This window comes from Gallus gallus, chromosome 2, assembly GCF_016699485.2.
Source record: "Gallus gallus isolate bGalGal1 chromosome 2, bGalGal1.mat.broiler.GRCg7b, whole genome shotgun sequence".
In the NCBI taxonomy this organism is placed as follows: domain Eukaryota; kingdom Metazoa; phylum Chordata; class Aves; order Galliformes; family Phasianidae; genus Gallus; species Gallus gallus.
The window spans coordinates 89708802-89722114 of NC_052533.1; the positions used below are offsets into that span (position 1 = coordinate 89708802).

Consider the following 13313-nt stretch of genomic DNA (forward strand, 5'->3'; position numbering starts at 1 on the left):
TCCGCACTCCGCCGCTGCGTCTCCATAGGGACGGCAGCCGCCGTGGCACCCGCTCCGAGGCGATGCCCTCGTTACAGGTGGCTTGGCAGCCCCGATGCGAAAGGAAAGGCGAGTTCCTGGGCTGATATCACGCTGAAGGGAGCCAGAAGTATGCCTCCTTTCCCAGGGCCGCAGAAATATCCACCAATCGCAGCATTCCGCTTGTTGCGCTCGGCGTAGCAGCCACATTACGGAAACACGGCACGTGGGCTGCCTAATTGCGCCTATAAAACGAGGAGACGAGGATGCTTACTGGAGGAGAGGGAGGGAAGAGGTGAGACAGCCTTGGGAATGCTCTGGCAGCAGCGCAGAGTTTCAGTGAGGATGGCTTTCACTGCAGCAGGACCGCCCCTGGTCAACCTGCGTCCTGAGGGGCGGATGGCTGCACCAGCATCACCTCTCAGCACTCCACAGGCACATCAGAGTCATTAACGCCTGGTTAAGGCACCTGAAACGTGTTCGGTGAGAGCAACAGCAGAAATCCGAGAAGAAGAAAGACTTTTTTTCCTGGTGAAGTGCCATACTGCTGCACTGCGTTTCTCTGAGATTACACGTGCCCTGGTCTACAAATACGGATATGGTTACTACAGAAATGGCCACAATTTTCTGTCTTTCCATTGTGCTGTTTAACTACACCAAGCAAATAGAGACATCTTATATTAGCAATATATATATATATAAAATGAAGAAGCTGTGTGCTTTTAACATACTGCACTGCCAATCAAAATTTATCTGGATATATAGAGTGCTCCCTATCCATATTCTGCCAATGGTCCTCTGTTCCCCTTAACTCACCGTGTCCACATCCTTTTCTCCTTGCTGACCTCCTCCTGCTGACCACCCGTCCCTGCAGCTCAGGTTGCCCTGAGAGGTGATGGATGCTCCATCCCTGGAGGTACTCAAGGTCAGACTGGACAGGGCTCTGAGCAACCTGATGGAGCTGTAGGTGTCCCCGTTCATTGCAGGGGAGCTGGACTGGGTGAGCCTTAAAAATCCCTTCCAGCTCAAAAGATTCAATGGTTCTATAAAACTGCATTCATGCAATTACTTTTGTACGGAGCCTTGTGTTTGACTGAAACTTCCAGATAGGTATTTTCTCTTCCATTGCTGGAAGAGAAATGTGTATTTTTGGGCCTAAGGCTGCTCACAAACAAAGCACGAGCGGTTTCCATGTCTCATTTCTATCTGATACTGTATTTGAAGCTTAGGTCTTGCTTCCCTGGCTCCTGCCAGGCAACCACAGAGCATAACACCAGCATACACCAGCTGCAGCAGCGATGTGTTCCTTCAGGCCTTCAGTGTGCTGCTGGGTGCTGCAAGCTTTTCTCCATCCCTGCTTCCCACCATGCAAGCCAGCCAGCACAGCAAAGCCAGGATATGTACAGGAAAAAAAAAAAAGGGTGGTGTTTTGTTCTGTTTTGTTTTTTAATCATCAGTGTAACAAGCCAATGAAGAAGCGCTGCCAAGGCTACTGTATAATTCCTGCATAATTTGGGGCATCTAGGAGACCAAACCTGGTTCAGGGTAGGGAAGGTAAAGGAGTAAATTGAGGTGGATCAGTGCCCCCAAGACCAGATGCAATCAGCAGAATGCGTTTGTTTCCCATTCCTTACTCCCCAGAGAGGAGGCAGGAAATAGTTGTTCAGGCAGGCTGCTGCCTCTTGCTCCTGCAGCTGTGCTAACACAACTATCGGTTCTACTGCAGCATCAGCCTGCCTGTGAAAAGGAGGATGCTTTCACTCCCAAAGAGCCATCTCCCAGAGCAGAGAAGCCTGGACTGCCTTTCCAGGGATCCCAAACATTCAGCTCCCAGAGCGTCCCGAGTGGAGATTCTTCTCAACATCTTAAAGGGAAAGCCACACCACGAAGGCTCTGTAAGAAGGCACACTTTTCCTTACTCTGCACTATTCAGTTCAGTAAGGATGCTGTTGCCATAGGTATCTTCCCCAGCAAGAAGGCCACTATACAAGTTCCACCCCCCTGCAGAAAATCCTCCTTGCTCCTCAAGGCTGTTTACCGCTTTCTGTGTTGTGCCAATGGGAGAGATCACAATACCACGCGATAACCTCAATCAGTGAAGGTTTTCCTAAGGGGAATTTTTGTCAACTACAGCAATTGCAGCAACTAAATTTCAGTTTTATCTTCCATCCTCCCTTGCCCAACCACCATCTCCATTAGAGGCATATCAGCGCAGCTGGAAAGAACAGAGGTTCCCGAGTTAAACTGAGGCAGGCTGAGCTGGGTTTCTGTCCACCCTCAACAGCGCTCCTATAACTCCAAGGTGCTCCTGAGCTGTCATTGCTGTGTCTGTCAGTGGGGTCTCCTGTTCTCATGTTACCTGCAATGGTGAAAATGATCACAGCGTGGGTGCCCTGGCTAGGATCACACTGCAGAGGTCGTGTAGCATTTGCATATTACATATACATCAGGCCTCTGAAAGGGAAAGAGGTTCCATTTTCTCCTACCAGAGCAGATCTAGGAAGTCATTTTCCTAGAATCACAGAATGGCTTAGGTAGGAAGGGACCTTAAAGCCCACCCCATGCCATGGGCAGGGCTGCCCCCCCCCCAGCTCAGCTGCCCAGGGCCCCATCCAACCTGGCCTTGAGCGCCTCCAGGGATGGGGCACCACAGTTTCTCTGGGCAGCTGTGCCAGCGCCTCACCGCCCTCTGAGTGAAGAGTTTCTTCTTGACATCTAACATATATCTCCCCTCTTTACTTTAAAGCCATTCCCCTTTGTCTTATCACTATCAGACCATCTAAAAAGTCAGCCTCTCTCCTGTTTATAAGCTCCCCTCAAGTACTGGAAGGCAGCAATGAGGTCAACCCACTGCTCTCTTCTCCAGGCTGAACAGGACCGGCTCCCTCAGCCTTTCTTCAGAGAAGAGGTGCTCCAGCCCTCTGATCATCTTTATGGCTTCCTCCAGACCTGTCCCAACAGTTCTGCACCCCTCCCGTGCTGGAGGCTGAGGCCCGGACACAGTACTCCAGAAGGGGCCTCATGAGGGCAGAGTGGAGAGGGACATTCACCTCCCTTGCCCTGACTTCTTAAAAAGCCATTCAAAGAAGAACTGCCACAGAAACGGGGTCTGTGTGGTTTTGCTGCAGACATCCTTCCTCTAAAGATTGCTCAAATTATTGTAGCTTCTGGCATGATTAAAATTCTGATGAGAGCAGTGGGCTGGATTGTGCGTGAGTTTGTTTGCTGCAGGGAGCGCAGCAGCATGCACAGCTTATTCTTAACTGACAGTAACAGAGCAGGAGGGAATCAAAGGACTTCAGGAGACATTGATCAGGAAGACATTTGAGATAGAGAAAGGTGTGGGGGAATGTCCTCAGAACTGTGGCATTCGTGCACTGTATTAACCATAAATTACACAAAGCAGCTTGCCAAGAATTTCTGACTGCACTTCTCCCAGGTCTCTGCATTACAATTGTACCTCACAGCCCATATAGCCGTACACTATTCCACGCTCCTGTTTTTCAGCCTTTCTGTTGCTTGCATCCTCCGCAGCCTAAATCCTGGGTCCTCCTGCAGATCAGGCAGGTGTCAGTGTGAGCTGGTGCCAGCCACGCACACTGCCAGAAGGTAGACTGCCTGTAGTCTCACCGGGTGGATGTCCTCCCTGCTAACCTTTCTGCCACTCGGTCTGTGGCTTTAACACTGAGGAATCTTTGTCCTTTTCCATAGGAGCAATAGCACGACGCAAGCAATATGATGATGATGCGATCTACAGCACGTTCCTACTCCTGCCGAAGCCGGTGGAAAGATTTCTGTTGCTGACAGCAGGTGTCAGACTGACATTCAAGTCACACCATGGAGTCATCCTGCTGCAGAGCAGCATCCTGGTAGGAGGAATCAAATGATCAAATCTGATTTGCAAAGCTGCCTTGCAGCGTGCAGCAAAAGCCTGAAATGTCTCAATGAAAGACAGGACAGAAAACAGCTATAGATATAGATGATCCTGCCTTGCTAGTTGCAAGGCTTTATTCATGAGAATAAATAGAAAGGAGTGCATTCTTCTCTCAGCTATGCCTTCACATCTCCGTAGATATTACTTACTGCACTGATAAACTGCAGACAGATTTGGGCCATACTCTCTCACATGCCACCGCACTAGCTAGCCAGGCTTAAGGAAGTGTTAGTTTTCAATCACTGGAATTATTATGGGCATTTTAAAGACCAAGGGGCAGCTAACCTGTAGCAGTATGTGCAGTCCAGCAAAGTCTCGTACTTCCAATTATGCCTGAGCTCAGAAATTCTATCCATCCATGCCAGCTCAACTTCCACTCAGGTTAAAAATGGTGTGTAACGCTTTCGGCCTGGGGATTACTACAGATAATTGGTTTTAATTTTTACCCAATATTTATCTTTAAGGTCATTGCCTATGTTTAGCGATAATATTAAAGGTGATATCTGGCACCTAGAGATTGATCACATCTGCCCAGAAACCTTTAAACAAGAATTAAAAAATAGCAGAAAACAACTAGCTAGTTAATTGTAAAACAATAAATATGTCATAGATTGCTGAGTGATTGCTACCTGCTTTTCATTTCACCGGTTGTGACAAACTTGATAGGGAAAAACGCACATCCTCCATCTATCATGAGCTCAGCAAAGGAAATGACACACTTGTGACTGCCCTCTTGTCATCTGTGACTGAATCTTTTCAAACCCTTTACTCCAGGCTGCTGTATGGTCTTAACAATTATTTCGGTACCCCGTACAAAATAACATCTTGTCTCTATTTTAAACGGAATGACTGTAAACGCAGCAGCAAAGACGCATATTTTGATAAGGCATACTTTGATGGTAATGTTAAGAAAAGAATTACAGAGAGCAGCTGACGCCTCATGAAAAATCTTAATAGAAGGAATCTATTCAGAATAATTCTGGTTACTCTACTGTATTATTATTATCATCTATTTCCATATTCCTCTTCCCTCATTCGCTTTTAGCAGGCATATTTGCATAAAGCCGGGATCATTGTTTCTTAAGAGCTCATCTGCTTCTGCTACTTAGCTCTCACGTGACAGCATAATCCTTTGAATATCCCATCACATTTAGTTAGAAACTGTTACCATTTCTATGACTTCAGATGTGGAAGTGGAGAGCAAAAGCAAACGACTCTTAAACACGGAGCTTAATTTGGGATCCTAGCTTTTTCTGTTCTGTACCGGCATTACCAGTGACACGTGGAATATGCTTAGCAAGATACTGAATGGAAATATAACATTTAAAATCATTTAAAGCAGGTCTGCGAGTGTTGCAGCTCTTCGGCTCATCTGTCACTAAGGCAAGGTGCCCCATTTTTGTGAAATCCCATTTCTCCTCAGTACAGACTTTCATTACTCTCCACGTCTCAGCAAGCCCCTTTTTCTTGCTGTTGACTCTGACTTAATCAAACAGCACGCCTTGATTGGGTTTCCATCAGCCCTGTGAGATTAACTGTCCCCTGGAATCGAGGTGGCGAAACATGCTCTGTACACATTATTTGTACTGCCCAAAATAACTGAAAGAGAAGGCAGTTTTTCTTCCTGGCCAGGGAAGTGGGTGAAAATGAACCTGTACAAAAATAAATCTGGAGCAGCTCTGACCTAAATTTCAAACTGAACATGATTCTTTCTCTCCCTTTTAGAAGTTTGAGCTTCACTCTCTGCCTTTACTATTCTTACTCCTTCCCCCACAGAACCTACTAACAGCCTTTCTATCATTACCAGTATCTTTCATTCAACCTAAAAGCCTATGCTGCAAAGAATGTGTTCTTTAGCTCTAAGCAGTACACTCCGGAGAGGTCATTGACCATGCAAGATGTCAGCAAGAGCCTTAAAGAGAGTACACTAAGCCTATCTGGGTAGACAAATAACCCTCCATCTCACAGCCTGTAGCCCTGGGGAGAGGGAAGGAGAAGCTGAGAAGTGTGGATGAATAGTCATCTTGGACTGTATTGCCCTGGGAGCAGAAAGGTTAAATTTTAAGTACCAAAAAGCTTTCTAGTTATACTGAGCTAACAACCTTTTGTGTTCCAGCCACATTTAGGGAAAGACTGGGATATGGCTAGAATGCATGACTCCAAGAGTTTCTTCCTTTCAAACAGAAGTTCTCTGAACTCTGACATGGGTTGTGAAAGTCATGTTTTGTACGGTATTTCTACTTTGTGCAGGAGCCTGCAGAGCATATTCTGAGAACATTCTCCCATTTATGTTGGTAAACCATCCACAGAGCTCTGGCTGAAAAGTGACCGACAAAGCGTTGGTCCTTCTCACAGACTGGAGTACTGTTAGGCTTCGTTCAGATCTGTTTTGGGGAATTCCCTTCTCTCCACTCAGTCTTGCAAAATGTGATGAACTTCTACTGATATGGTGAACTTTTCCAATCATTTGCTGAAGAGCACAGCAGCTGACTGAGGTGTGAAGTGAGGCCAGCTGGTTGTTGAGTTTCCATACTGCACTCTGAAGGGCCACGAGGAATGGCAAGAACAATTTTTTGCCCCCCTTCAGCAAACCAGAACCTCTCACAGCATCTGGCTCCGTGATGGCAGCAGCCTCCAAATATTGCCCACCTTTAGCAACTAGCTGTGGGGCTTGGAGTTAATAGCTGAATGACACTTTTTCAGTAAGATAGACTAAATAGCTCTACGTGGAGACAAATCTGCACAGAGGAACACTTGCATTTACAGCAGTGAAAAGCACCTCAAAGCGAGCTCAGCTCCACAGTGTTAATTAGCCCTGTGTCAGCATCCTGTTATGGTCAGACCCAGCAATGGCTATCTCAGTTTGCCAGTAAATTCCTAGCACTATTTTATATTAGGGACATGCAGCTAGGGGGTGCTTGCTATTTGCTCACCTTACTTCCCCTGCTTGCTAATTCCTCTGTATGTTTCTAAAAGAGCCATAAGTTGACAAGGTGACTGATTTTCCTTCTTTTGTTCCATAAAATATCTAGGACAAGTCTGGACTCTACAGAAACGGTAAGGGTCCTCTACTAGGATCTCGTTCTCACATTCTGAAGCCAATAAGGCAAGATTCAAGTGAAAAATGTCGCATCAGTGAAAGCACATCTATGAGAAGAGAAAGGCTGTATTTCTGTCGGTAAATTGAAAGTCCTGGTGCTGTTCTGGGTAACAAGAATGAGGAGCATGGAGGGGCTGCACCTGTGCTGATGAATCCCTGCAGCCTTCAAAGGGGTGAGCAAAGCATTTTCTAGGTGCACTCAAAGGAACATCTGCAACCCTGCACAGTGATGGAGAGCTGTTCGCAAGGTGGCACGTGGCAGTGACACTGGGGAACAGCTCTTTGGTGCAGACATTTGCTTTTCAGGGTCTGGGTATGGCTCCTGGTATGGTTTGTTTTGGATCTATAGGGTTAGCATGGCTTGCTCTATGTTCCCTCCCCTTCATGAGGATGGTTGCTCAGGACTGCTGCAGGACAATGAAAACACTGAATGTTTTGCTGCAGAGGCAACAGCGTCAAGGCAGAAGTGCCAAAGGAGCACTTTGAAAACAGCAGAATGAAAAACACTTGTAGAATTCCTGAGATAAGCCACAAATACGACAAGGTTGCAGAAGGAAAGCCTGCGTTGCAGATCCCTGGAACCCTACCAGAAAAAACACCCTAAGATGTTTCTGCTCACCCTATTGCCACATCTCAGAGCCCCTTGACCAGGCTGTTATAACTCTTTGCAGAGCTGTACTGCAAACCAGATGAGAAGATTCAAGTAAACGACGAGTCGGTGTACTGTGGTATCGAGATGATACTCAGGAGGGCAGATGCCCCTTACGCTGATCTTTTAACTTGCTGTGAACACCTTTGTCTACTCTTCCACTTCTCTAGCCTCAAACTATTTTGGAAAAGACCACAAAGTTACTGAATGAATGTTATTACAAAATAATCATCCATGTGCTTCACCAGACAGTAAGCCCTGGTTCACAAAACACAACTTTATGAATTAATATTTGCAGTTTTTAATCGCCATCTCATATTTTGCTCCCAACTACAGGCACCTCCCAGCGAGGGGAGCAGAAGCAGGATTGGTTTATTTAGGCCAGGACACAGAGGTGGCAAATACAGAACTGTACAGCTGACCGTACCACAGTTCACTCTCTGCACCAGTGATCAAGCTGTATCAGTTCTTTTCCCCCTCTGAACGCTTTGTGTAACATACCAGCACACCAAGAACGGTGTATTTCACAATCAGCCTGAAGCTTGCTCTTAGCATACAAGCGCCAGTTCTAATCAAGTTCAAGTGCTCAAATGATCTCTGAAAACAATTACGAAATGGTAACTCCCACTGCAGATTCGAAATCTACTCGGGAATTTGATTAGAGATTTTTGGAAGCATTTTCCCCATCCACCAGCCTTGGCTGTCATTTCCCCTAACATAGTTTCTCGAAGCACAAATATATCAGTTTATTACATCTACGTGCAGTAAAACAAAGTGGTACCGAGAATGATTTCGGATTTTTTTCATCTTCAGTCCCACAGAAATGGTCCAGTAGAGTTTAGCAGCCTTCAGCGCACCCACAAGTGGTTAATTTACTGATTAGATCAGGTTTTTATTACCCTTTCTTCCTTCCTTTGCTGCCTCACTGCACAAATGCTCTTCTTTTTTTCTTTTTTTTTCCCTTTTGCAACTTGATTCTTTTGGTTCCTTTCACTGCACGTTATCTGCTGCTGGCAGTAATCTTAGCTCTTCAACTGATAGCAAAATTATGAGGTGCTCAGTGCAAGATGACAATTTTCCTTCCCTCATTCTAATTCATTTGCAGCACCATCAAGGAATCAGCGTCATCTTTTCAATGAGTTAACAGCTCTCTGCTGATAGAAAGCATTAGCTCCACATTCTCCAGCAAGAGGTCAAAACCAATTTTTGTTTGGTAACAACCCATTACATTTTGCGCTTTGAAAGATTCCACTGCTCCCTGATGTCAAATACCCTGGCTGTTACCTCGATTAATACACAGCCAGAAAGTGGGTTTGTTGTAAGATGCTCAGTGGGTCAGGCAGCAGAGAGCAATTGCTGGAGTGAATCGTGGTCTACCACTACCCATGCCCAGTTAATTTCTTAATGACTGCTTCTAGGAAAGCTTATTTCATAGAATCATAAGGGTTGGAAAAGACCACTAAGATCATGCAGTCCAACTGTCCACCTAGCACCAATACTGCCTCTAACCATGTGTCACATACACACGTTCCTTCAATGTCTCCAGAGACGGTGATTCCCCCACCTCCCTGGGCAGCCTATGCCACTGCCTCACCATTCTCCCTGAGAAGTTGTTTTTCCTAATATCCAATCTGAACCTCCCCTTTTGCAACTTAAGGCCATTCCCTCTCGTCCTCTCTTTGCTCTTGTGCACATAAAGGCACCTGAGATAATTTTATCATCTCTTAAAAAGCAATAGGTACACATTGCTAATAGGCCCTTTGATGTGTAAAAAGATTTGCACACCAGCCGAAGCTGTGCAGCATCATAGCAAAAGTAAGGCCCACGTGACTCGATGAAAAGGGTAATGGTCACCTCTGTCACTTTCTCAGGGTATTTACACTGTCACATGTTCAGTAAAGAATTGTAACATACTACATACCTCAACCAAATGCATGTTTATGGATAGCTTTGCTTAGTTTTCTGTGCAGAAGAGCTGATCTGGGTAGTGAGCTGAGTTCCTTTGTCCCTTGCGTTATTCCACACTAGGACAGCTGGGATAACGTTACATGTGCACTTAGTTATGGTCAGCACGACAGAAGCCTAAAACCTTTTTGAGACTACTTCCATTGGGTTGTTTGTGCCAGTTGTGTTCCTGCTGGCAGTACATGCAGATTACAAATGCAACGGTAAATATGCCCATGTGGCAGACTGGTGGCCCACAGAAAATGTGGGGCCACAGTGGCTGAGCAGCTCTATTTAAGGCTGCTCTGTGTGCTGTAAGCAGGCAGATGGGCCTGGATTTTTCCTACCGCTCCTTCAACTACAACACATCTAAATAAAAAGGGTAAAGCTTGCAGTAACTCAAAAACAAAATCTGGAGAATGACAGCTGGAAATAACCTTGTTAAAAATAGCCCCAAGTAAGTCTACAATACGATCCACGTACTGAAACATTTGTATGTAGGCCTGGAAGGAAGCAGAGGTAGGAAACTCTGGTTTTGGCTGAAAATAAAAGTTGAGGAGTTAATTCAGCATCCAGCTCAGCGCAGTTGGTGCCCTGGCAGAGAAACCAACAGCAGGGCTGCTGGGGCTCTGCAGCACTGATAGCAGGATGCCTGAAGGGTGGGATTTGGAGAAGAGAAACCTGTTTGCTTGGGGAAAGAATGGGCAGCTTATTGCAGACAGCTCAGACATCAGGAAAAAAAAAAAACAACGTTCTTGAAGTATTGGGGAGATATATTGTTCTGCTATCCCAGCTGTAAGCAGAGCAGCTGCAGTTGCCCGAATGGCTTCCTCCTGACGCAGGGGAGTTCTCTGGGCACCCCCTTCTCCTGGGAGAAGAGGGGTGCCCAGAGCAGCTTGGCACAAATTGGGCCGGCTGCTTTGCAGCCCGATCTGAGGGCAGTGCTCCACAGTATGCCAGCGTCTCCGCAAGCCTTTATTTTATTGCTGCTGCTCTGGGAGTAGCTGTAGCTATTTTCAGTTTAGCATCAGATGGCATCTGAAATTAATGTTCTTTAATAAGCAGCAAAATGCGTGTTGTCAGCATCTCGGTGCGAACACAGATACAATTAGGCTTCTGACAGAGCTTATTTATGCTTTACCTGTGCATAAAAACGTTCTTCAGATTTTGTCCCATGTCTCTCCTGGCCTGACTTATTTATTTAGCCCAGATTCAACAAAAAGAGGGGAAAAACTGCTGCAAACACAAAGGTTTAACTCCTCCTCGCTCTTCCCAGTTGCACACACCCAACCGACTCATTTCCTTTCTCAGCAAAGGAATTAGGCCCCTGTGATGCAGCATTTCCAAAACAAGGATGTTCAGCCACAAAACCTTTGCCTCTGCATTAGGGAAAATGTGACAGACGTTCTTGCCACACACAGAAGGGGAAACAGCCCAGGAGCTAGCATACAAGGCACATGGGCTAGCCTGGGGAGGTGCAACACACGCCAGAGCATTTAATGCAACACGTGCCAGATCATTTCATGCAATGCACACAGTACGTGCCAATGCTGCTGAGCCATGAGGCAGCAGGAGAGCCTCAACTCTCCAAGCACAGATGCTGTGGTCAGATAGGGGTAGAGGGAAATGGCAGGGTGTTCAAGTTGCCTGCTGAAGTCCTTTGTGTTCACCATAATATTTGCACCCAGCAGCTCCTTATTTCTTTCAGTTTAGGAACAGTCTTTCTTTACGAACAGCATTATCTTTTTTTTTTTTTTCCTCATCCTGTTAGAAGAGCCATCTAACTTTTGCTGCTTCCCTTCCTCCGCTCTCCCCAGAGACTCTACACAGCATTTGCACAGTCTTTACTGTCTAGTGATGACTTCCTCATGAAACAGGCTGCATTTGAAGGAGAAAGCATTTTCTCAAGCTGCCACCTCAGCCAAGTCCCCAGCAGTCGAGCTGGGTTTCTTCCATCACATGCATCACCATTGGTAATAGAGGGTCAGGTAGGCAAGCTCTGCATCCTGGCTGTGCCTGCAGAGCTGCACGGCCATCAGCGGGTGCTCTCAGCAGCAGCCTGCTGACCGATAGCTCTAGTACTGTCACACAAGGGAACGCATTGCATTGAAGCTGGCAGATCTGATGGCCACGCACGCTGGAGAGCAGTGCCAACAGGCATAGGAATCACTATGGACTAAATGATTAATGTCAGGAGACAGCTACTTAAGTGAGTAGTCTTAACATATGGCACCAGTCATGCTTTTATAAAAATCATGTTTACCTTCTGTAAGTGTGGTCATGGTACAAAGCACCCTCAACATCTCAAAGCTCATAGCAAGGCATAACCAATCAACTTCACCTAGGGGGAGATGTCTGTGCCTGTGACAGGGGAGTTGGAACTGAATGGCCTTTAAGGTGTCTTCCAACCCAAGCCATTCTGTGATTCTATGAAAATATGCTGTTTTCAGTCTTTTGGTTTTCATAGAATGGCTTAGGTTGGAAGTAATCTCAAAGATAATCTGCCACCCTCCAGCTCAGCTGCCCATTGCCCCAACCAATCTGACTTTGAACACCTACAGGAATGAGGGAGCCACAGCTTCTCTGGGCAGTTGTGCAAGTACTTCACCTGCCTTTGAGAAAAGAATTTCTTCCCAGCATTTCATAGAATCATAGAATTGCTAAGGTTGGAAAAGACCCACAGGATCATCCAGTCCAACCATTCGCCCTTCACCACTGGTTCTCGCTAAACCATGTCCCTCGATTTCAATTTCACCTAAATCTCCCCTCTTTTAGTTTAAAACCATTTCCTCTTCCCCTATCACTATCTCTACCTGAAGTACGTGTGCACAAGGAAACTGTCTTGCTGTGGATTGGACAGAACAAGCTTTCTGTCTTCCCCAACCCAGGAAAGAATCCTTAGAGAGAACAAAATGCCTTCTTATTCCTCAGAAAGGAATGTGACATAGTAGAGAGTAAACATGAATATTCACTCAGCACTGACAGTCAAATAACACACACTTGCTCACAGGGCAAAAAATACAGCGAAACTGAAACATGCAGTTCAAAACACCTCTAAATTACACATGTTCTGTAATGTGAGTTTTCTCACTGAGGCAAATCAGTGCTATCCTCCCACACAGGCACTCAAGGAGAGCATTGGGATGCAGAGGAAATGCTGTTCACTGCATGAACCTGGAGGGAATTCACTGTCCATTAGCTGTGGCAGAAGGGAAAAATATCTCTGGCATACTTCAGCTGGACTATCAGTACTCCTTCAGGATTTCTGAAGACAAAATGCTGTTTACACAGCATCGGTTGGCAAAATGGTATTTCATTAGTGAAGCCCTGTTGAAAATCTGCCTGACATTTAAACAGCACCAAGTTTTTGTAGGCCTCACATTCCCTTTATCTCACAGTTCTGTGATTCATTACTCAGAAGCATTAAGAGTTTCTGGATGCACCTCTAAAGTCCTCTCTTCCCTTGGTGACCTTTTCCCCACATTTGTTAAAAAATGTTTTGAGGAGAGTACAGCTTTTTAATATCTCAGGTAAACTGAAATACTGCAGAAAGATGAGAATTGAGATTTGATTTAATCTCTTTATTAACTACATCAGAGCAGCTGCATATCTAACACTACAAGGCAGATATGATATCCTTACAAGGTGACAAGGTGAAGGGAGAAGAT

The 13313-nt window shown here is 45.8% G+C and overlaps 1 long non-coding RNA gene across 2 annotated transcripts; it reads left to right on the forward strand.

Annotated features, from left to right (window-relative positions):
* The first annotated feature begins 293 nt into the window (after positions 1–293).
* On the forward strand, positions 294–8851 carry LOC112531822. Of its 2 annotated transcripts, XR_003073850.3 has the most exons (4): positions 294–1913; positions 3526–3627; positions 3730–3887; positions 6985–8851. It is a non-coding gene; the product is annotated as an uncharacterized LOC112531822 (long non-coding RNA). The 2 variants fall into 2 exon arrangements; XR_003073849.3 differs by lacking the exon at positions 3526–3627.
* Positions 8852–13313: the final 4462 nt, after the last annotated feature.